Source organism: Gossypium hirsutum, chromosome A12 (genome assembly GCF_007990345.1).
Source record: "Gossypium hirsutum isolate 1008001.06 chromosome A12, Gossypium_hirsutum_v2.1, whole genome shotgun sequence".
Taxonomy (NCBI): Eukaryota; Viridiplantae; Streptophyta; class Magnoliopsida; order Malvales; family Malvaceae; genus Gossypium; species Gossypium hirsutum.
The window spans coordinates 101,084,996-101,108,376 of record NC_053435.1 but is presented as its reverse complement, the minus strand read 5'-3'; the positions used below and the strand labels follow the sequence as shown (position 1 = coordinate 101,108,376).

The following is a 23,381-nucleotide window of genomic DNA, read 5'->3' as shown; positions in this document are numbered from 1 at the left end:
TAATTAGGAGCATTTGACTCACTTCGATCATAGCATCCTAATCATTAGGCATGAACTCATACACATTATACAGGTTATGTCCTTCAAGGGACAATGAAGATTGATGCGCCTTAACCCCCTAAGCAGTAGGGTAACAGGCTAAAGCATAGTAGATTTGACCTTTAGGTGTTTACGCTGAAGCGAATCCAAGATGATTTAACATCTCTATATTGTCAGAGAACAAATCGAAGAAACAAATTTGGCATCTCCATATTCGACGGAGAGTAGATCGAAGACATAGCAGATCTAACCTTCGGATGTTTTCACATCGAAGTAGATCCAAGATGATTTGGCATCCTTGCGTTTACAAGTAGCAGATCGAAGACATAGTAGATTTGACCTTTAGGTGTTTACGCTGAAGCGAATCTAAGATGATTTAACATCTCTATATTGTCAGAGAACAAATCGAAGAAACAAATTTGGCATCTCCATATTCGACAGAGAGCAGATAGAAGACATAGCAGATCTAACCTTTGGATGTTTTCACATCGAAGTAGATCCAAGATAATTTGGCATCCTTGCGTTGACAAGGAGCAGATCAAAGACATAGCAGATTTGGCTTTCACGTGTTTATGCTGAAGCAGATCTAAGATGATTTGGCATCTCTGTATTGTCAGAGAACAAATTGAAGAAACAGATTTGGCATCTCCATATTCGACTGAGAGCAGATCGAAGACATAGTAGCTCTGACCTTCATTGAAGCAGATCCAAGATGATTTGGCATCTCTGTATTAGACGGGGAGCAGATTGAAGACACAGCAGATCTGACCTTCATTGAAGCAGATCCAAGATGATTTGGCATCTCAGTATTAGACAGGGAGCAGATCGAAGACATAACAGATTGGACCTTCATTGAAGCAGATCCAAAATGATTTGGCATCTCTGTATTAGACGGGAAGCAGATCGAAGACACAGCAAATCTGACCTTCATTGAAGCAGATCCAAGATGATTTGGTATCTCTGTATTAGACAGGGAGCAGATTAAAGACATAACAGATTGGACCTTCATTGAAGCAGATCCAAGATGATTTGGCATCTCTGTATTAGACGGGGAGCAGATCGAAGACATAGCAGATCTGACCTTCATGTGTTTACATCGAAGCAGATCCAAGATGACAGATTTGGCATCTCTGTATTAGACGGGGAGCAAATCGGAGATAACAGATTTGGCATCTATGTATTGGACAGGGAGCAGATTGAAGAAGCATATTTGGTGTCTCTGTATTAGACGGGGAGCAGATCGAAGATAACAGATTTGGCGTCCCTGTATTAGATGGGGAGCAGATCAAATATAGCAGATATCGCCTTCCTGAGTTGCAGTGAAGGAGATTGAAGCCGTCAAGAGGCCATTTAAAGAAGATCAAGGATCAAGAACTCAAGACTCGGCGAGCCCGGGCAAAATTGGTCCTTTTATAGTCTTTGCTCTATTCCTGTTACACAGCAATGAGCGAAGAGGGGCAACTGTAGACACTCAATTTTGCCCGGGACCAGAAATAAGTCCAAAAACAAAAATAATAAACCCAAAAAAAAAACAAAGTCCAAGTTCAGTCTAGAATTACAAATATAATTTGGCCCAATCGGAATGGCCCATTACTTGAAAAGATTAAAGGTCCATCTACAAGCTTGACTCATATGGAAATATAATCTTCAATGATATGCAATCTTAGATATGATATGCAATCTTAGATATGATTGTAATCTTAGATATGATATGCAATCTTAGAAGATATGATTTTGTAATCTTAGAGATTTAATTTGTAGATACCTTTTAATCTTAACCGTTGATGTAATTGATCTATACCGTTAGATTTGAGGAGGTTCAACTATAAATAGAGGCCTCTCCCTTCATTGTAAAGACACTGGAGTTTTGGGAAACAATAAAAATTTTTAAGAGCTTTCACTCAAATTTCTCTCCCTCTTACGTTCTTATTTTCTACGATTTGTTCTTATTTTATTCTTTGTTCCTCTTCGTTTTCAACCCTTTTTATTTTGATTTAATCCATGTTTCCCGAATTTTTTATATATTTTAATTTTTTAATAATTTTAGTATCATATCAAACTCTTTCATTTTTTAATAATTTTTTTAGTATTACTCTTAGTAAATTATTTTTTAAATTTTACTCAAATCATTATTTTAAAAAAATATATTTCATTTAATTGTCATATTTTATCCAAAAGTTTTTCTAAAATGAGGCAATGTTTTTCGTATTTAGGAATTCGGGAATTAGTGCCCTAACATGTTGGGTTGCGATTTCCCGTTTGTCTAAATGCCTAAAGTATCCTTCTAAATAGATTTTGTAAATCACGAGATGATTTCAGTTACGAGAGTTTAAGAATATCGTGTCCTATCATGCTGGATGTGATGTTTGTATTCTTTTGGAGCTAAGGAATCTCGATTTTCAACTTAAATAATTTCGGTTTTAAAAAAGGGATCCTATTTTTAAATCCTTTTAAATTTTTGACATTAAGACAGAAAACTATTCAATTTGGTACCAATTTTGGGCGTTGCGAGGGTGCTAATCCTTCCTCGTAAGTAACCGACTCCCAAACCTATTTTCTTAATTTTCATAGACCAAAACATTTTATAAGATGATCCAATCACACCTAAAAAGGTTGGTGGCGACTCCCGTTTTCATTTTTCAAAAGTCGATCCCCATTATTCAAACATCCCTTTAAAAAATGGTTTCGACAGGTATGATTTGTAAACTGTTTTATAGGGTTACTCAATAGATCAACTCTTCGGGAAAGGAAGAACCTAATCCCTAAAAAGTCATTAAGGCAGGAATAAACCCTGTAAATACTAAATAAATAATTAAAATACAGACTGACTGATTAGATTCGTGGACCCAAATCTACTACTTCTGACACTACTGAAAACGAGCTATTACACAAATATACACTAATTATCCATTTATTTTCTAAAATACAAAAGTTTGTGAAATCATCTTGACTTATTGAATCAGTGAACTTGGATATATGATGGATATTATTACATAATTTTAACTTGATATGATGGAACTTTTTACAAATTGGCAAATATCAACATCATTACTATTAACAAAAATAATACTAAATTCTGCTTCTTATTGACATTTGGCTATTTGCTTAAATACAAGCCATTGCAAGGGAAAATAAAATAAATGGAAGGCTAGTTATTTCCACCCAGCAACGAGGTAGACGAGAGCCTGGTTGAACTAGCAGTACTATGAGGATATGTTGCCCGTATGAATAAGTTGGGAAAGAATGAATTACTTAGGTACTGTTGGAGGAGGAAGCAACCATTTGGTACCTTCAACATAGTCAAGAACCAAGAATGGTTGAGCTTCCACATCGGATAGTTGTTTGACAAATTTCTCTCGTGTAGCGGGAGTCGCACCTTTCCCTGTGCATTTGTTTTCTCCGTAGTACACAGTGCTACGTGTCAGACCAATCTCACATTATATATCTTAATAAATTTATCAATAAGTTGGGAAAGTTAGTTTACTTGTAGGCATGTAATGTTGTAAGGTTGAGTATTATCTTACTTGGCTCGTTCAGGTTGGCGATTACTAGACCATCCACCAGGATGGACGATTTTATCCATTTCAGTATAAGAATAAACAACTCTTGGACTACTCTTCCAAGCCCTTCCTAAAAATACATCCTTCGCTATTCCAGTCATCCTCTCATGCACGAACGAATAACCCGTATCCTCCTATGAACTTTCTCTCGCTTGTGCTGTAATTACTGCCATCTCCGGATCTCCTTCTAGATCTCCTTCCATGAATATTTCTGAGTTCTGCATCCCACTTTTCTTGTCAAATATATATATGGGGGTATAATACATCATATCTCATGTGTTGAGAATATTAATACCAGATATAATGATGTCTCGCTTCTGAAAATGAAATCAACAGTGCTGAAACACCCCTAAACCGTATCCATCACCGGACTAGGGTTAAGCAGCATTATCAAACATATCGAAACACTTCGCATTCATTTCACAAACATCATAGCATCATAGTCAAACATCAAAATAAGTCCCTTTCTTATGTCAATGATACTTTAAACATGCATTAGGAAAAGGTCGGAACTAAACCGAACCTATTAAATATTTTTTGAACTTAACCAATTCTTTCAAACTGTTAAAGTCACATGCCCGTACGACTAGGCCGTGTGTCACTCACGGGCACTAGACACGCCCATGTGAACCAGCCATGCCAAAAATAGGTCCTATACTGACTTTTTCAAAGGACCAATAGGCACGCCCGTGTACTATGGTCGTGCGATACTTAGCTAGCTACTGACTTATGCCCACGGCCATATAACACGCTCGTGTGTCAAATCCGTGTGATTTTTAAGAGGTTACTGCCAAACAAACACGGCCACAAAGCACGCCCGTGGCCTTTGACCGTGTGGCACAATGCAGGCTTGGTTTAAGCCAACTTGCCACCCCATTATGGGTCAACCTACAAACAAGGAATCAAGCATATATGTGCAACCCAATCAACCATTCTTTATGCTAAAACATAATGTAAGATTATATAAAAAACATCATCCATTCTCATACCATGAACTCACCAAACTTAGATTCTCCTTTGCCCAATTAAGACATGCCATAATTGCAAATTAACATCACGTGTCATAAGCCACTATCAAATATGAGTTCAAACACAAATTAGCCAAATCTCATGGCTAACCATATACATCACAAAACATACTTCCAAACTTTTAGCCTATACATGCCATTCTTCAAATATTTACATTTTGAAAAGTACCAAAATGAGATCGATAGTGTGGTGACGATCCTCAATTATCCCCGAGCATTCAGTAGCTACGATAACTGTAAAAAAGACAGTAATCACACAGAGTAAGCTTTTAAAAGCTTAGTAAGCTCGTACTCAAAACATTCATAGTATATGAACATAAAATGATAACCTATGAGTATTTGCATAATTTCAATCCATATAACTATATCAACTCAATGAGATTCATATACATAACATCATCTACCACTTAGGCATTATACATACCTGAAGCTTCCCGTACTTATTCACTTTTGTACTTACCTCATGTTAAATGTTATAAGACTTTCCATAAGTGATTCATATTTTATACATCAGCACACTTAGTGCTATAAGGTTAGCCGAAGCTAAATATTTCTGCACACTTAGTGCCATCTCAAATAACCGAGACTAAGTCGGTATCGCACACTTAGTGCCTCAAATAGCCGAAGCTAGTTAAATCGCAAACTTAGTGCCCAAGCTAGTTTAAATCGCACACTTAGTGCCAAAACTTCCGTTTCATCACCATATTATCCAATTCAATTATATACAACCTATGTATAATAAAGACATCAAAACATACTTAACATCATATTTTAAGTACGAACTTACCTCGTACTCGGAATTTGTCTACTCGGACTATCTACTCGATAACCATCGACTTTCCTCGATCTAAGTCCGAATTCCTCCTTTCTTGATCTATAGGTTTTCCAAATTAACCCTTTTATTCACAAATTAATACAATTCCATCTATAAACACATATTTAGGGAATTTTACAATTTATCCCTCATATTTTCACATTTTGACACTTTAGTCCCTAATTCACAAAATCACAAAATACACATAATTTGCATATACTTATGCTTGGCCGAATTCTTCTAGTACTCATACTAGTCCACACATTTCATTTATTTCACATTTTAGTTCCTCACAATAACATTTTCACAAATTAGCCCAATTTACTCAAATCCAACTAAAATCCAAAGACAAAACATGTAAACTCAACATCAAGCTTTCATATTTCACCATTTAACAACAAAAAACTCATAAATTCATCCATGACATCTAACACCCCAATCCCGTATCCGTCACCAGAATAGATAAAGGGGCATTACCAGTCTTGAAACTCATATCAGAACAGTAAAATTTTTTTTTTTGAACATTCCTTTAGATAAGTACTAGAGACAGTCAGGGATACAATTTAAACATCTATAAGTACACATTCAAAAGATGCCATTTTCGCATGGCTTATATACATTAACCAAAATATCCTCTCACTACTAGTCAATTCTATACATGCCATAAGATAATCCAAAACGTAGCAGTACCAAACAATGGATAGTGATAGTGTGACTAGTTGCTGATGATCCCCGAGCCTGTAGCTTCGCAATGAGATCTATAAAATAGAGAAAACAAAGTAAACGGAGTAAGCATTACAATGCTTAGTAAGTTTTAAGCAGTGACAACAGATAACAATCAAATTATAACATAGTTGTTCATATTTTTATTTCACTCTTCCTTCGGGCATACCATCCCTTTACCGAATATGCACATCTCATCATATACAATAGGCAGATAAACTTTCACATAAAAGTGAGCTCATGTGACATAGATATATTGTATGATTTCACATATCCTCTCACACTGATCCGAAGTCACATAATCATAGGAATAGTCTCATAGATTGCTCTCATATGCATCACATAACTACCTTATGATTTAGTTCAAATCAAGCTCACATATAAACTTGGAGTACATACCTGTTTAACCTTTCGCGTTGAATATATTTTTATGCAATTCTTATTACGAAGTCTTATAGCTCAAACCTCTACTCGGATTATCGGCGAGACCTTTAGCTCAGACGAAATCTCCACATGAAGTTATCGGGTCTTACCCGGACAAAATCTCCACATGTAGTCATCGGGTCTTACCCGAACAAAATCTCCACACGTAGTCATCGGGTCTTACCCGGACAAAATCTCCACACGTAGTCATCGGGTCTTACCCGGACAAAATCTCCACACGTAGTCATCGGGTCTTACCCGGACAAAATCTCCACACGTAGTCATCGGGTCTTACCCGGAATATATTTCCAAGTTTCATGTACATTTAATCACATGTTACAACATTCACATCGACTGTCATATTTGTAATTCATTTGCCTCATCCAAAAATCTAATAATACACACCTTTCACCGTTTGTCATTTGGCCACAATATATATATATACACATCTCGTACATATCTCACATTAGCCATTTGGCTTTACCACATATCCATCTCATACACGTTTCGCATTAGCCATTTGGCCTTACCACATATATCCATGTTCACATTCATCACATTGGCCATTCGGCCTTATCTCATATATGCATGTTCACATTCATCACATTGGCCATTCGGCCTTATCACACATACGCATGTTCACATTCATCACATTGGCCATTCGGCCTTATCACGCATATATATATATACAGGTTCACATTCATCACATTGGCCATTCGGCCTTATCACACATACGCATGTTCACATCCATCACATAAAATCCTAAATCAAAATATAAATTTTCATGTATTCACATCACAATTATCCAGATATACTTCACATACCACATATACTTTCACGTATACACACTGTCTTGGCTGAATCTACATCTATCATTTTCCAATATCACAATTTAGAATTCACGTATGGGTTTAATCAATAGCTTATGAGCAACTAAAACAAGTTTATCAAGGTTTACAACATAATCTCAAATTCAGCACAAGCTGTTTTTCCTGAGCAATAGTCACTAAATTATTTATAACTGGAGCTACAAAACTCCAAATCACTTTCCATTAATTTTTCCTGAATATAGACTCGTATATATTCCATCCATAAAATTTCCAGAATTTTAGGTTTGGCCAATCAATACCAGATTTTTCTTAAAGTTTCCCCTGTTTCACTATTTGACTAATCTGACCACTCTTCACTACGAATCAAATTTCTCATTTTACAGAATTCAAAATGTGTTGTATTTGATTTCATTTGAAACTAGACTTATTAAGGAGTCTAAGCATATAAATTTTATCTTATAACCATTTTGTACAATTTATAATGATTTTCTAAAAACCGAATAGGGGATTTCGGAGTCATTCTGACACCATCTCACACAACTTTAAATATCTCTTTATAGGAAATTTCTTTGCTCACAAGGTCTCTTTTATAAGAAACTAGACTAATTAAGCCTTGATTACATATTTTATGCAGCCTATAATTCCACACCAACAATTTATAGTGATTTTCTAAAATCACGTTACTGCTGCTGTCCAAAGCAAATTATTACAATTTGCTCTTAAATTTCCAAGTCCAAACACTTATGAACTTACCATTTGAGTTTAAGACATATCATGGCCACATCATATCTTATTAAATCAACTCATTATGTCCTATTATGATTGAATTTACTCAACGTTTAATCACTTAAAACTTACCTCGGATGTTGTCGAACGATTTCGGCGGCTATTCGATCACTTTTTCCTTTCCTTTATCCAACTTTGGTCCTCTAAGCTCTTGAGCTAATTCAAACAAATTTAACTTATTAAAGTCTCATTATGCTAGCTTATGGCCGAATGTACAACATCAATCTATGCATTCATTCGTGTGGCCGAACATGCATGTCTATGTTGAGGCCGATTGCATACTTAATACATTCTACAAGTATGGTCACTTGTATTGACCAAATACCATTTTGTTTCAAGTTCAAAACTTGGCTAATACACATATATGCACTATTAAAACATCCTCTCCATTCCATCAATTCAACACATGCATTACTCATTAATATACGAAATTATATTCGGCCTTAGCACACCTCTTGCTGGCCGAATTTTTTCTCTATCTAGCAACATTTTATGTACTATGCCGAACCAAAAAGATCAAACACCTAGCTTAATCATTTCCAAAACACTTAACCGGCCTTTGACCAAGACTTTAAACAAAGTCTATGTTCGGCTATCACACATATGGGCATTATTAGTTCAAAGTTTTAACAAGATTAATTTCTTTGATCTTAACCTAAATGACAACCCCCATTGTTCATCTAGATTTTGCATGAAACAAACACCAACCAAGAAAACAACACCCATGGCCGAGTATCATCTTCATCACATAGCAAGATTTAAACCATAGGCTAGGTAGAACTCAAACTAACATCAAAAATATGCATGAATCTCATGGAAGAACATCAAACTTACCTTAACCTAGCTACAAGCATGGCCGAATCTCTTCAACATTTCCTCCTCCTAAACACCAACCAACCGAACATGAAGCAAGAACTCCTTCCTTCTTCCTTAGAATTTTCGGCCAAAAGAAATGAAAGAGGATGAACAAATTTTCTTTTTTTTTCTTTTCTTCACTCACGGCAATGGGGGGGACAATCACACACATCCTTTCTTTTCTTTTTTTTGTTTCTCATCCTACTAACACTAATATTTTATTGCCCATGCCCTTTATTTTATTAATCCTTACATAATGCACTACCCCAACATGTTTATGACATGTTTTTAGCCATAACATCTTGTCCACCCATGCTCTTTATTTTATTAATCCTTACATAATGCACTACCCCAACATGTTTATGACATGTTTTTAGCCATAACATCTTGTCCACCCATGCTCATGGCCGGCCACTACATATTAGGGGGGAAAATTGACATGCAAGTCCTCCCTTTTGATTACATGCACTATTAGGTCCTTGTAGATTAGCCTATCACATTTCAAAAATGTCACCCATAAGTCCTTTTGACTAAATTCACATGCAATTTACTAAATCGAAGCCTAAAACTTTCACACATTCATATTCACATATTTTAGACAATAATTATCATATTCAAATAATTTGGTGACTCAGTTTAGCGGTCCCGAAACCGCTTTCCGACTAGGGTCACTTTAGGGGTGTCACAACTCTTCCCCCCTTTAGGGATTTTCGTCCCCGAAAATTTCTACCGATGCATAGTTTAGGATAACGTCCTCTTATTGAATTATATTCATATAAACATTGGCTCATCGATAGCAATTGTAATTCATTATTGATTTCTCATCGATCTATAAAATCATTTTCTTATCTTAAAACAAATACATAAACATTTCTACAAGTATGCACATATATCTCATTTTCTTGATTTCATAAGCAATAATCACTTAATTTAATTCACAAATGCATTTCAAACACATATTAAGCACATATTAACATGTATAATTCACATCATCAACCCACATATTTGTAACCCACATTTTCATTCATGTATAAGCTGTAACCTAACCGAAAGTACACATATACTCAAACATCCCAATAAATATCCTTTATGACTTTATCACATCTCAATATTCAACTTAACTCATTTCCAAAAGAAAAGTCAACTTCCACGTACCTGAACATTTAGTTCATTTAGCACATTCAATCATAGTTAACGTTACCCGTATACAGTCGAATAGGCATAAAGCCTAATATAATACACTGGCATGAGATTTATTCTAGCGCATAACTCGTATATCCAAAATTATCAACATTCATAAAAAATTCTTTCAAACTTCCGAATGTCAAAACTTAATCAAAATAATTTCTTGAACAAGATTAACAAAATAGTGTCCATTCAGCAATAGCACATATAACTTCATATACCGATAATCTCATAGACTAAATCCATAACACATTTTCAACTAAGCACTTAAGTGCACATATAACATAAATCTATTCCTTAACAACATATCCACCATTTTTTTTCATGTATCCACTTATAACAAAATTACAGCCGAAACAATAATCAATCGTCAATTTATATCTATTAATCCCCAATTCAAACTCAAATACCGAATATCATTATCTAATTAAAATTCAACATCTAACTTCAATTCTACTTCTTAAGATTTGTCAATTTAAAGAGCGTCGTACTTGTCTGAGTATGTCACTTACTTAAAGCCATAGTCCAACCATGGTCTTACATATTATCACATATCGAGTCGATGCCATGTCCTAGACATGGTCTTACACAACATCTCAAATCAATGCCTTCATCCCAGACGAGGTCTTACATGAATCTCATTTCACACACTTAGTGCCCACTGATCGATCTCGCACACATAGTGCTTGGTTGAAGAACTCGCACACACAGTGCCTCAATTACCAATTTCGCACACATAGTGCTCGGTTAAAAGAATTTGCACACACAGTGCCTCTAATCATTCGCACACATAATGCCCATATTCATTCGTTATTACACATTGAAATGACTTAACTAAGTCTATAAAACATCACATATGTACACTTTTAAACATATCATCTCATTTAAATTTGAATTCGTATAGTAATGAACACTTAAACTTTGCTCAAATTACCGGCACGAAGCCTACTAGGCACGAAGGCCTGAATACACGTCACCAGCATGATTGCTCCTCGGGACCTAGCCCGGATATAACACCAGCACGAATGCTCTTCGAGGTTTAGCACGGATATATCACTAGCACGAATGCTCTTCGGAACTTAGCCCGGATACATCACTAGCACGAATGCTCCTTGGGACTTAGCCCAGATATATCACTAGCACGAATGCTCCTCGGGACTTAGCCCGGATATATCACTAGCACGAATGCTCCTCGGGACTTAGCCCGGATATATCACTAGCACGAATGCTCCTCGGGACTTAGCCTGGATATACCACTAGCACGAATGCTCCTCGGGACTTAGCCCGGATATATCACTAGCACGAATGCTCCTCGGGACTTAGCCCAAATACATCACTAGCACGAATGCTCTTCGGGACTTAGCCCGGATATATCACTCTCAATTCTCATGTACATATACACATATAGCAATACACATTAGTATATCATTTACATTACTTGAATACAAACACAACATGCTTATCGACCATTCAACTTCCAGTTCCATAGCCACATACAAAAATCACATTTATAGTCATAACACTCTTTCAAAATTGCATCACTTATACCCTTATAATTCAATCCAAATCGAAATTCAAATACGAGTACATGATACGTACCTGATCAACTTAATAATTTAGGCATATCTAAGTGAAGTTATATCGCAAATTCTCATAGTTAGAAGCTTGCTACAGCTCGATAGGGATCAAGATTCATTACAATACAGCAAACACATTTCAATAGCCAAAAATCATCACCCTATCATTTTATCACTTTATGGCATGTATAAATAGACTCACGCATGCTACGTTAGTCCTAGAATCGACTAAACCGTAGCTCTGATACCAATAAAATGTAACACTCCAATCCCGTATCTGTCGCCGGAATAGATAAAGGAGCATTACCAGTCTTGAAACTCATATCAGAACAGTAAAATTTTTTTTTTTGAACATTCCTTTAGATAAGTACTAGAGACAGTCAGGGATACAATTTAAACTTCTATAAGTACACATTCAAAAGATGCCATTTTCGCATGGCTTATATATATTAACCAAAATATCCTCTCACTACTAGTCTATTCTATACATGCCATAAGATAATCCAAAACGTAGCAGTACCAAACAATGGATAGTGATAGTGTGACTAGTTGCTGATGATCCCCGAGCCTGTAGCTTTGAAATGAGATCTATAAAATAGAGAAAACAAAGTAAACGGAGTAAGCATTACAATGCTTAGTAAGTTTTAAGCAGTGACAACAGATAACAATCAAATTATAACATAGTTGTTCATATTTTTATTTCACTCTTCCTTCGGGCATACCATCCCTTTACCGAATATGCACATCTCATCATATACAATAGGCAGATAAACTTTCACATAAAAGTGAGCTCATGTGACATAGATATATTGTATGATTTCACATATCCTCTCACACTGATCCGAAGTCACATAATCATAGGAATAGTCTCATAGATTGCTCTCATATGCATCACATAACTACCTTATGATTTAGTTCAAATCAAGCTCACATATAAACTTGGAGTACATACCTGTTTAACCTTTCGCGTTGAATATATTTATATGCAACTCTTATTACGAAGTCTTATAGCTCTAACCTCTACTCGGATTATCGGCGAGACCTTTAGCTCAGACGAAATCTCCACATGAACTTATCGGGTCTTACCCGGACAAAATCTCCACACGTAGTCATCGGGTCTTACCCGGACAAAATCTCCACACGTAGTCATCGGGTCTTACCCGGACAAAATCTCCACACGTAGTCATCGAGTCTTACCCGGAATATATTTCCAAGTTTCATGTACATTTAATCACATGTTACAACATTCACATCGACTGTCATATTTGTAATTCATTTGCCTCATCTAAAAATCTAATAATACACACCTTTCACCGTTTTTCATTTGGCCACAATATATATATATATATATACACATCTCGTACATATCTCACATTAGCCATTTGGCTTTACCACATATCCATCTCATACACGTTTCGCATTAGCCATTCGGCCTTACCACATATATCCATGTTCACATTCATCACATTGGCCATTCGGCCTTATCTCATATATGTATGTTCACATTTATCACATTTGCCATTCGGCCTTATCACACATACGCATGTTCACATTCATCACATTGGCCATTCGGCCTTATCACACATACGCATGTTCACAATCATCACATTGGCCATTCGGCCTTATCACGCATATATATACACAGGTTCACATTCATCACATTGGCCATTCGACCTTATCACACATACGCATGTTCACATCCATCACATAAAATCCTAAATCAAAATATAAATTTTCATGTATTCACATCACAATTATCCAAATATACTTCACATACCACATATACTTTCACGTATACACACTGTCTTGGCTGAATCTACATCTATCATTTTCCAATATCACAATTTAGAATTCGCGTATGGGTTTAATCAATAGCTTATGAGCAACTAAAACAAGTTTATCAAGGTTTACAACATAATCTCAAATTCAGCACAAGCTGTTTTTCCTGAGCAATAGTCACTAAATTATTTATAACTGGAGCTACAAAACTCCAAATCACTTTCCGTTAATTTTTCCTGAATATAGACTCGTATATATTCCATCCATAAAATTTCCAGAATTTTAGGTTTGGCCAATCAATACCAGATTTTTCTTAAAGTTTCCCCTGTTTCACTGTTTGACTAATCTGACCACTCTTCACTACGAATCAAATTTCTCATTTTACAGAATTCAAAATGTGTTGTATTTGATTTCATTTGAAACTAGACTCATTAAGGAGTCTAAGCATATAAATTTTATCTTATAACCATTTTGTACAATTTATAATGATTTTCTAAAAACCGAACAGGGGATTTCGGAGTCATTCTGACACCGTCTCACACAACTTTAAATATCTCTTTATAGGAAATTTCTTTGCTCACAAGGTCTCTTTTATAAGAAACTAGACTAATTAAGCCTTGATTACATATTTTATACAGCCTATAATTCCACACCAACAATTTATAGTGATTTTCTAAAATCACGTTACTGCTGCTGTCCAAAGCAAATTATTACAATTTGCTCTTAAATTTCCAAGTCCAAACACTTATGAACTTACCATTTGAGTTTAAGACATATCATGGTCACATCATATCTTATTAAATCAACTCATTATGTCCTATTATGATTGAATTTACTCAACGTTTAATCACTTAAAACTTACCTCGGATGTTGTCGAACGATTTCGGCGGCTATTCGATCACTTTTTCCTTTCCTTTATCCAACTTTGGTCCTTTAAGCTCTTGAGCTAATTCAAACAAATTTAACTTATTAAAGTCTCATTATGCTAGCTTATGGCCGAATGTACAACATCAATCTATGCATTCATTCGTGTGGCCGAACATGCATGTCTATGTTGAGGCCGATTGCATACTTAATACATTCTACAAGTATGGTCACTTGTATTGACCAAATACCATTTTGTTTCAAGTTCAAAACTTGGCTAATACACATATATGCACTATTAAAACATCCTCTCCATTCCATCAATTCAACACATGCATTACTCATTAATATACAAAATTATATTCGGCCTTAGCACACCTCTTGCTGGCTGAATTTTTTCTCCATCTAGCAACATTTTATGTACTATGCCGAACCAAAAAGATCAAACACCTAGCTTAATCATTTCCAAAACACTTAACCGGCCTTTGACCAAGACTTTAAACAAAGTCTATGTTCGGCTATCACACATATGGGCATTATTAGTTCAAAGTTTTAACAAGATTAATTTCTTTGATCTTAACCTAAATGACAACCCCTATTGTTCATCTAGATTTAGCATGAAACAAACACCAACCAAGAAAACAACACCCATGGCCGAGTATCATCTTCATCACATAGCAAGATTTAAACCATAGGCTAGGTAGAACTCAAACTAACATAAAAAATATGCATGAATCTCATAGAACAACATCAAACTTACCTTAACCTAGCTACAAGCATGGCCGAATCTCTTCAACATTTCCTCCTCCTAAACACCAACCAACCGAACATGAAGCAAGAACTCCTTCCTTCTTCCTTAGAATTTTCGGCCAAAAGAAATGAAAGAGGATGAACAAATTTTCTTTTTTTTTTCTTTTCTTCACTCACGGCAATAGGGGGAGAATCACACACATCCTTTCTTTTCTTTTTTTTGTTTCTCATCCTACTAACACTAATATTTTATTGCCCATGCCCTTTATTTTATTAATCCTTACATAATGCACTACCCCAACATGTTTATGACATGTTTTTAGCCATAACATCTTGTCCACCCATGCTCATGGCCGGCCACTACATATTAGGGGGGAAATTGACATGCAAGTCCTCTCTTTTGATTACATGCACTATTAGGTCCTTATAGATTAGCCTATCACATTTCAAAAATGTCACCCATAAGTCCTTTTGACTAAATTCACATGCAATTTACTAAATCGAAGCCTAAAACTTTCACACATTCATATTCACATATTTTAGACAATAATTATCATATTCAAATAATTTGGTGACTCAGTTTAGCGGTCCCGAAACCGCTTTCCGACTAGGGTCACTTTAGGGGTGTCACATGACAGATTTCAAATCATCAACAAAATTAGAAATTGAGGCATGGGCTTCATAGTACACTTAGCAACGATCTCAAAAACGTTGAAATTATCAAAAACTGAAGTAAAAACGTACCCAAATTAATCTTCCAATGTACCGAAACATAAAAGCCTTTATTCTTTCTTTTTGTTCTTCAATTTTGGTGGATGAACACATATATGACATGATTTTCTAATTTCTTTTCCTATAAATTACTTTAATAAATAATTTCCCATTTTGCCCTTTTATAAACAATTCTAAATTCACCTAAAACCTACCCTTATAAGTCCATTCAAACTTCCAATTGTCAAATAACCACATAAAGACCTTTACTCTAGAAAGACAACTCAAATAAGCACTTAAACATCTAGCACACAGCTTTTATATTTTATGCGATTAGCTCCTTTTTTACAAATTAAGCACACAAACAGTTACATTTTCAAACGAGACTTTCACACATGTCAATTCACTTACCAAATACACGTAAATTAATATTAAAATAGTTTTTAACTTAGATTTGTGGCCCAAAACTACTATTCTAACTAGGGTCAAAATCGAGCTGTTAAAATTCTCCCTCTTAAGGGTTTTCGTCCCCAAAAATCTTATCGTTAAACAGATTTGGATATTGCTGTTTCATAGAATCTTCAGGCTCCCATGTGGCCTCTTCAATACCGTGTCGATGCCACATCACTTTAACTAATAGAATTTTCTTATTACGTAACACTTTAACCTCTCGAGCTATGATTCGGATCGGCTTTTCTCCGTAGGTCATATCAGACCGAATTTCAATCTCAGATGAAAGAATTACATGCGAAAGATCAGATCTGTACTGTCGAAGCATCGATACATGAAACACATTATGTATCTTTTCTAACTCAGATGGTAGCCTCAATCTATAAGCAACCGGCCCAACCCCCTCGATGATTTCATACGGCCCAATAAATCTCGGACTTTGTAATATCCTGATTTTGGGCCTAGTCGGAATAGTGGTTTCGTGACCACAAAATCTGAGATAAAAATAATTATTTTATGATTATTTTGATGTCTATGATATGATTGCATGATTGTGTGAAAATTTCGTGAAGAAATTTTATGCATAAAATGCTTAAATTGAAATTAGGGACTAAATCTAATAATTTGTAAAACTTGCATTCTAGAAGTTTCTAGTATGAAATTGTTTTGAAATATTAATTAGGAGGTCTTAAATAGAAATTTTACCAATTTCTAAGTCTATGGACAAAAATTGGACATGGATGGAATTTTTGGAAAGTTTAGTAGTAAGGGAATTTTGGTCATTTAGGGGTAAAATGAATTAAAATACAAAATTAAAAGCCAATTTTGCTCATCTTCAACCCCATGGCCGAATATAGCAAGGAGAAACCATGGCTAGGGTTTTTCAAACTTCCAAGCTCGATTGTAAGTCCTCTCTAGCCTCGTTTTTAATGATTTTTACGTTTTTGGAGTCCCGGTAGCTCGATTAAGCTTATGCTAGCAATAATTCAACCTAGGGTTCATATTTGGAAAAATACCCATAGGTGAAATTTGTGTATTTTGGTGTTTTATGATAGAATATGAGGTTTTAAATTATGTTAGACAACTTGTGCTACTCGGTTTTAAGCGAAAACTAGAAAAAGGGCTTAATCGGTAAAAATACCTAATAGTCATAAGTACATGTTAGAGTGAGAATTTGATGTTTCCATAGAAGGGAAAAATGATCAGCATGTCATAAAACATAAGAAAATAGGCTGAAGTTTAATTTACGAGCTTTGGGGCAAAAGTGTAAATATGCAAAAGTTTAAGGGCAAAACTATAATTTTGCCAAAATATGATTTTGGGTCAATTTGAATAATTTGAGTCCTAATTAGACTATATTTTAAATGATAGAGCAAGGAAAACTGAAATTCGGGCTAAAATGGAAAAATACCAAGTTGTGGACGAAATGGTAAAAGTAGCCATTTTCGCATACGAGGTAAGTTCATGTGTAAATAATGTAGCATAATTGTTATTTTTAAGTTATTGATGTTAATTATATGATATGCTGATTTTTTTATCGTGAAATATTATGCTTTGTGGTTAATGTTGAGTAATATGCAAATTATGTTTACTACTTGATAAATATGAATTGCTACTGAGTATCGGTTCCGATATTCCATGGAAGACGGAAATGTGAGATCGAGGAAAAAAGCCCGTTTGAACCTTAGGAATAGATTAGGATACAAGTGACATGTCACTAGGATGGTTGAGCATCCCAACTCGTTGAGTTGAGTCCGAGTTCACTTATGGATGCGGATGTCCGAACTCGTTGAGTTGAGTCCGAGTTCGTGAAATGTAACTAGGCATCCGAACTTGTTGAGTTGAGTCCGAGTTCACTTATGGATGCGAACGCCCGAGCTCATTGAGTTGAGTCCGAGTTCACTTAGGGGCGAGTTACATGATTTCTTGATTACATATGAGGCACTTATGTGCAAATTATCCGTGTATCCGAGTTGTATTCCGATGTGTTCAACGGGTGAAATTTCTAGTGAAATGAAAGAACACTTAAGATGCAACCGACGTTTTGGTAAGTGTTGTGAAATGGACACTTTGGACAGGTATGTTCTTAACCCTCGGGTTGATAATAGATACAACAACGATAAGGTAGTAAGATGATGAATTATGTTTAGAAATATGATATATGTTTTGGTGATACCATGCTAAAGTTGTTTGGTATATTTGTATTGTTATGTTACTTGTTATTTACATATGAACTTACTAAGCATTTATGCTTACTCCCTCCTCTTTATTTACTGTAGTTTTGAACAAGCCAGCTCGGGAATCGGGACGGGTCGAAGATTCGATCACACTATCCAAAGGACTTTCATCTGGGTAAATGGCTTGTAAAACTTAAGTATGGCATGTATAGCAACATATTTATTTTGTGTAAATAATTTTATGATATGGCCATGATTGGTTGAGAAAATGTTTGATATTGATAAGTTATGGTGATGGTTAAATTTAGATCATGTTTGATATCATGGAAGTTTAATAGGTTATCTAGTTCATAACAACTCATGAAAAGATGAAATTTGCCTTAAAACAGAATATTGCTGCAGCAATGACATGAATTTGACAAATCACTAAAAATAGTATAAATGGAATTAAATGATGATCAAGTTATGAAATTGAAGCTTAATGAGTCTATTTTCATATGGATAAAAAAAGAGGCATATAAATTATACTTTATGAGATATTTGAAACCTTGTGAAACAGGGCCAGAGTAATTTCTGGATCCTCTGTTCTGACTTTAAAAATTCATAATCAATTTTACAAAAATAATTAGAAGTCATTCTTTATACGTACAGATTCCTTATTGAGTCTAGTTTTAATAGAGACAAACCTCGTAGTCATTGAAATTCTGTATAGAGAGATATCTGATTCGTAATACACAGATGTCAGAGCAGTCAAACCCTAAAATAGGGGAGACTTTAACTAATAAACTGTACTAATTGGCCCAACCAAAAATTCTAGAAAAAAAATTAGTAAATAGATATATGAGTCTAGATTTAGGGAAAATTTAAATATCTTGATTTTGAGTTTCGTAACTCGAGATATGATTTTTCTTGTAACTGTGACGCGAGTAGCTAGAAAGTTGTGAATGTAGAAACAAAAGATTTGAAGTTCTTAATTTGATAAATTATGTTCGGTAACTCCTCAAGCTCGACTCCGGTGACGGTTTCGGGCGTGGGGGCGTTACATTTAGTGGTATCAGAGTAGGTTTAGTCGGTTCTCGGACTAACCTAGTATGTGTAAAAGTTTAGCTATACATGCCACTGATCTGTGATAGTGTGATGTCTTCCAACGCGTATGAGTACCGTCTTATTTAGACAGGGTACTCTCCAACCGAGCTGCGCTGACCATGTTCAATGTTATGTGAAGGTATTTGAGTAAAGTTATGATTATGATAAGTCTCGGTTCAGAAAAGTATGAATAAAAGTTTATGATACATATGTGATAATATGTGAGATGAAAGTTCATGTTGTGATAAATATCCATATTTGCTTAATGCTCATACGATGTAGTGTATGTGGCTTACTTGATAAGATGAACGGAATAAATAGAAAGTAGTAGAGGTATGAATAAAGGTCATAATATCATGATACGAATGAAAATGTCCTTGTCTTGATTGGACGTTGAATGTTGATGAATGTTAATGATATACAATTTTTATGAGATAAAGGATTATAATGAAATGAACTTATCTATGTTAAATTGTTGGACTGAATTATATGATTGTAATGATATGTACATGATGATGCACGAAATGAAAGTTGTGATTGTGATGCAAATATCTATGTTTGTTTGGCCTTATTTGATGTCATGAGCATGAATTAATTTAATTAAATGAATGGATAAGTAAAGCTATCTAGAAAACATAGAATGTATGCATAAGTATATTGTCTAAATAGGACAATAGGAAAATTGGTGTAAGCCAACATGAATGAATGACATGATTTTAATGATGTTGCTATGATGATGGGAGTTGTGTCATATGTGTATGTGTAAGAAAGTCGAGTCAGAGGTCCTACAACCCCTCCCCCTTACCAAAGTGGTACTTATAATGGAATTTCATGATATTTGTATTGAATAAGTTTTCGGTTGAGAACCCAAAGAGTTTAGTGATAGAATAATTATAAGTATGCTCAGAGATTGAAAATGAGCTGATAAGTAAAGTCAGAGCCAGTAAAGTATCGGATTGATGTAAAGATTATTGGAGTTATGCACTGTCCCAGTTAGAAAAGGAATTCTCCTTGGTAAACCGAATTACTCAGGTGCAAGGTCGAGAAAAGTGTAAATCAAAATTTATTCAGAACTGGCCTTCCTTAGTGAATGGTTTAATATGAAATTTGTGACGGCAGAACTAGTTGGGGAAATGATAATTGAAATGTGAACTATCTGAGTGTGACAGTTATGACTGGACAGGTTTAGCAGTCTCTTTTGAGATGTTCTATGTGTTTACCCATTCTCAGAAATATTTCTATGGCTATTGATCTTCTGAAGAAATTCTTGTTATATGGGAATGTCTTTTAATCCTGGTGTTGGATGAAAGCATTGGTAGTCTGACTGGTTTATAATTTATATTGCTCTATTGCATCGGGTATTCTATTTCATTTCGTCTGATAAGAATTGATGAGAGAATACATATCATATTATGATTCTGTTTCTTCTACTTGATGCTTCATCTGATATATATGTATGGGAAGATATATTGATCTTGTTATATTTGATTTCAGTGGGATTAAATGATGTTTTCTTCTGGACTTTCTTTCTTTGAAGAATTATCGGGGTATTCTGTATTTTCTCTATGAGTTTGGTTTTCGATTCTCCGGTATAGTATCGTACCTTGGGTTTCTTTATTCTGGATTTCTCTATCTTGGATTTCTTTATTCGGTTTCCTTGTTATCTTTGTTCCATAATTTGTCAATTATGACTCGTGTTCGAAGTGCGTTCTTCAGCTCGTGATAATCATGTCAAATATGACTATACTTCTAATTTGATCTTGGTAATGTGGTGATTTTAGTATTGGGATTTTTTCTAATTTCTGTGTAAGGATTTGACATCAGTAAAGGCATAGGTGATAAAAGCGCGAGTTTCAGTCGGTATGGTGAATTATTTATTTGAAAGATTTCATGTGACAATTATGTCAGGATTATTTTTCTCAAGTCTGATAATAGAATTTCATTTTGTACAGATAAAAGAGTAAATAGTCTGAACGAGAAGTGTATATTTATTAGAAAGAGTTGGATATTAGTTAAAGTCACTACGAATGATAAGGTTTTCGTCTTGTGAAAGCTGAAAAGTTTATTACATGTTGACAGAGTTCGGATAGATGAGAATATTGGTAACCGAAGCGTCTGAACTAGACTAGTCTACATTGAGTAAAGACTTCCTGACTTTCAAAAATGTACCGTTGTATGAATTGTGATGTGTTTCAAGACAGTGAGGTAATGTGATAGTTAAGAGCATTCGATGTTACATAAAATCTGAGTTGTTAAAGAGGTTAAAGCCGAGCATTGGGATCTATCAAAATTATCCTTGCCAGTGTTGATATTGGGATGGAAATGAGAAGGACTATTCTTGAGGCCATATCAGAATTATTTCCATGGCGGAAAGAGGAAAATGTGATGTATCCTATTGTTAAATGTTTGGCGAGATCTATAAATCATATCGGTATTGAATGAATTCCTACTCATCAGATTCATGGAATTTCAGGTCTTTTTGATTGTTGAATTTCTTGGAATTCTAGTCTCCATTAACCAAATTGAGATCTGGTTTTATGTCAAGATGACAAGGGAAACGGAGAAGGGTTGAAAATTTAAGAACAATTAAGAGATGAGTTCGTAAACTTTCAGAATATATGAGAAATTAATGAGATATATTGGAGGCACCGCCTGAGTGAAAGTTCTTCAGCACCGAATATGAAATTGAGGAATCTAAGTGAATACCACTTTTCTGGTAAGATTTTCAGGGACGAAAATCCCTAAAGGGGGGAGAGTTGTAATATCCTGATTTTGGGCCTAGTCGGAATAGTGGTTTCGTGACCACAAAATCTGATATAGAAATAATTATTTTATGATTATTTTGAGGTCTATGATATGATTGCATGATTGTGTGAAAATTTCGTGAAGAAATTTTATGCATAAAGTGCTTAAATTGAAATTAGGGACTAAATCTAATAATTTGTAAAACTTGCATTCTAGAAGTTTCTAGTATGAAATTGTTTTGAAATATTAATTAGGAGGTCTTAAATAGAAATTTTACCAATTTCTAAGTCTATGGACAAAATTGAACATGGATGGAATTTTAGAAAGTTTAGTAGTAAGGGAATTTTGGTCATTTAGGGGTAAAATGAATTAAAATACAAAATTAAAAGCCAATTTTGCTCATCTTCAACCCCATGGACGAATATAGCAAGGAGAAACCATGGCTAGGGTTTTTCAAACTTCCAAGCTCGATTGAAAGTCCGTTCTAGCCTCGTTTTTAATGATTTTTACGTTTTTGGAGTCCCAGTAGCTCGATTAAGCTTATGCTAGCAATAATTCAACCTAGGGTTCATATTTGGAAAAATACCCATAGGTGAAATTTGTGTATTTTGGTGTTTTATGATAGAATATGAGGTTTTAAATTATGTTAGACAACTTGTGCTACTCGGTTTTAAGCGAAAACTAGAAAAAGGGCTTAATCGGTAAAAATACCTAATAGTCATAAGTACATGTTAGAGTGAGAATTTGATGTTTCCATAGAAGGGAAAAATGATCAACATGTCATAAAACATAAGAAAATAGGCTGAAGTTTAATTTACGAGCTTTGGGGCAAAAGTGTAAATATGCAAAAGTTTAGGGGCAAAACTATAATTTTTCCAAAATATGATTTTGGGTCAATTTGAATAATGTGAGTCCTAATTAGACTATATTTTAAATGATAGAGCAAGGAAAACTGAAATTCGAGCTAAAATGGAAAAATACCAAGTTGTGGATGAAATG

General features: G+C 34.9%; 1 pseudogene; it reads right to left on the bottom strand.

The window, feature by feature from the left end:
* Positions 1-3,287: 3,287 nt before the first annotated feature.
* LOC107944457 (pectinesterase PPME1-like) overlaps positions 3,288-23,381 on the bottom strand; it is a 29,401-nt pseudogene continuing 9,307 nt past the window's right edge.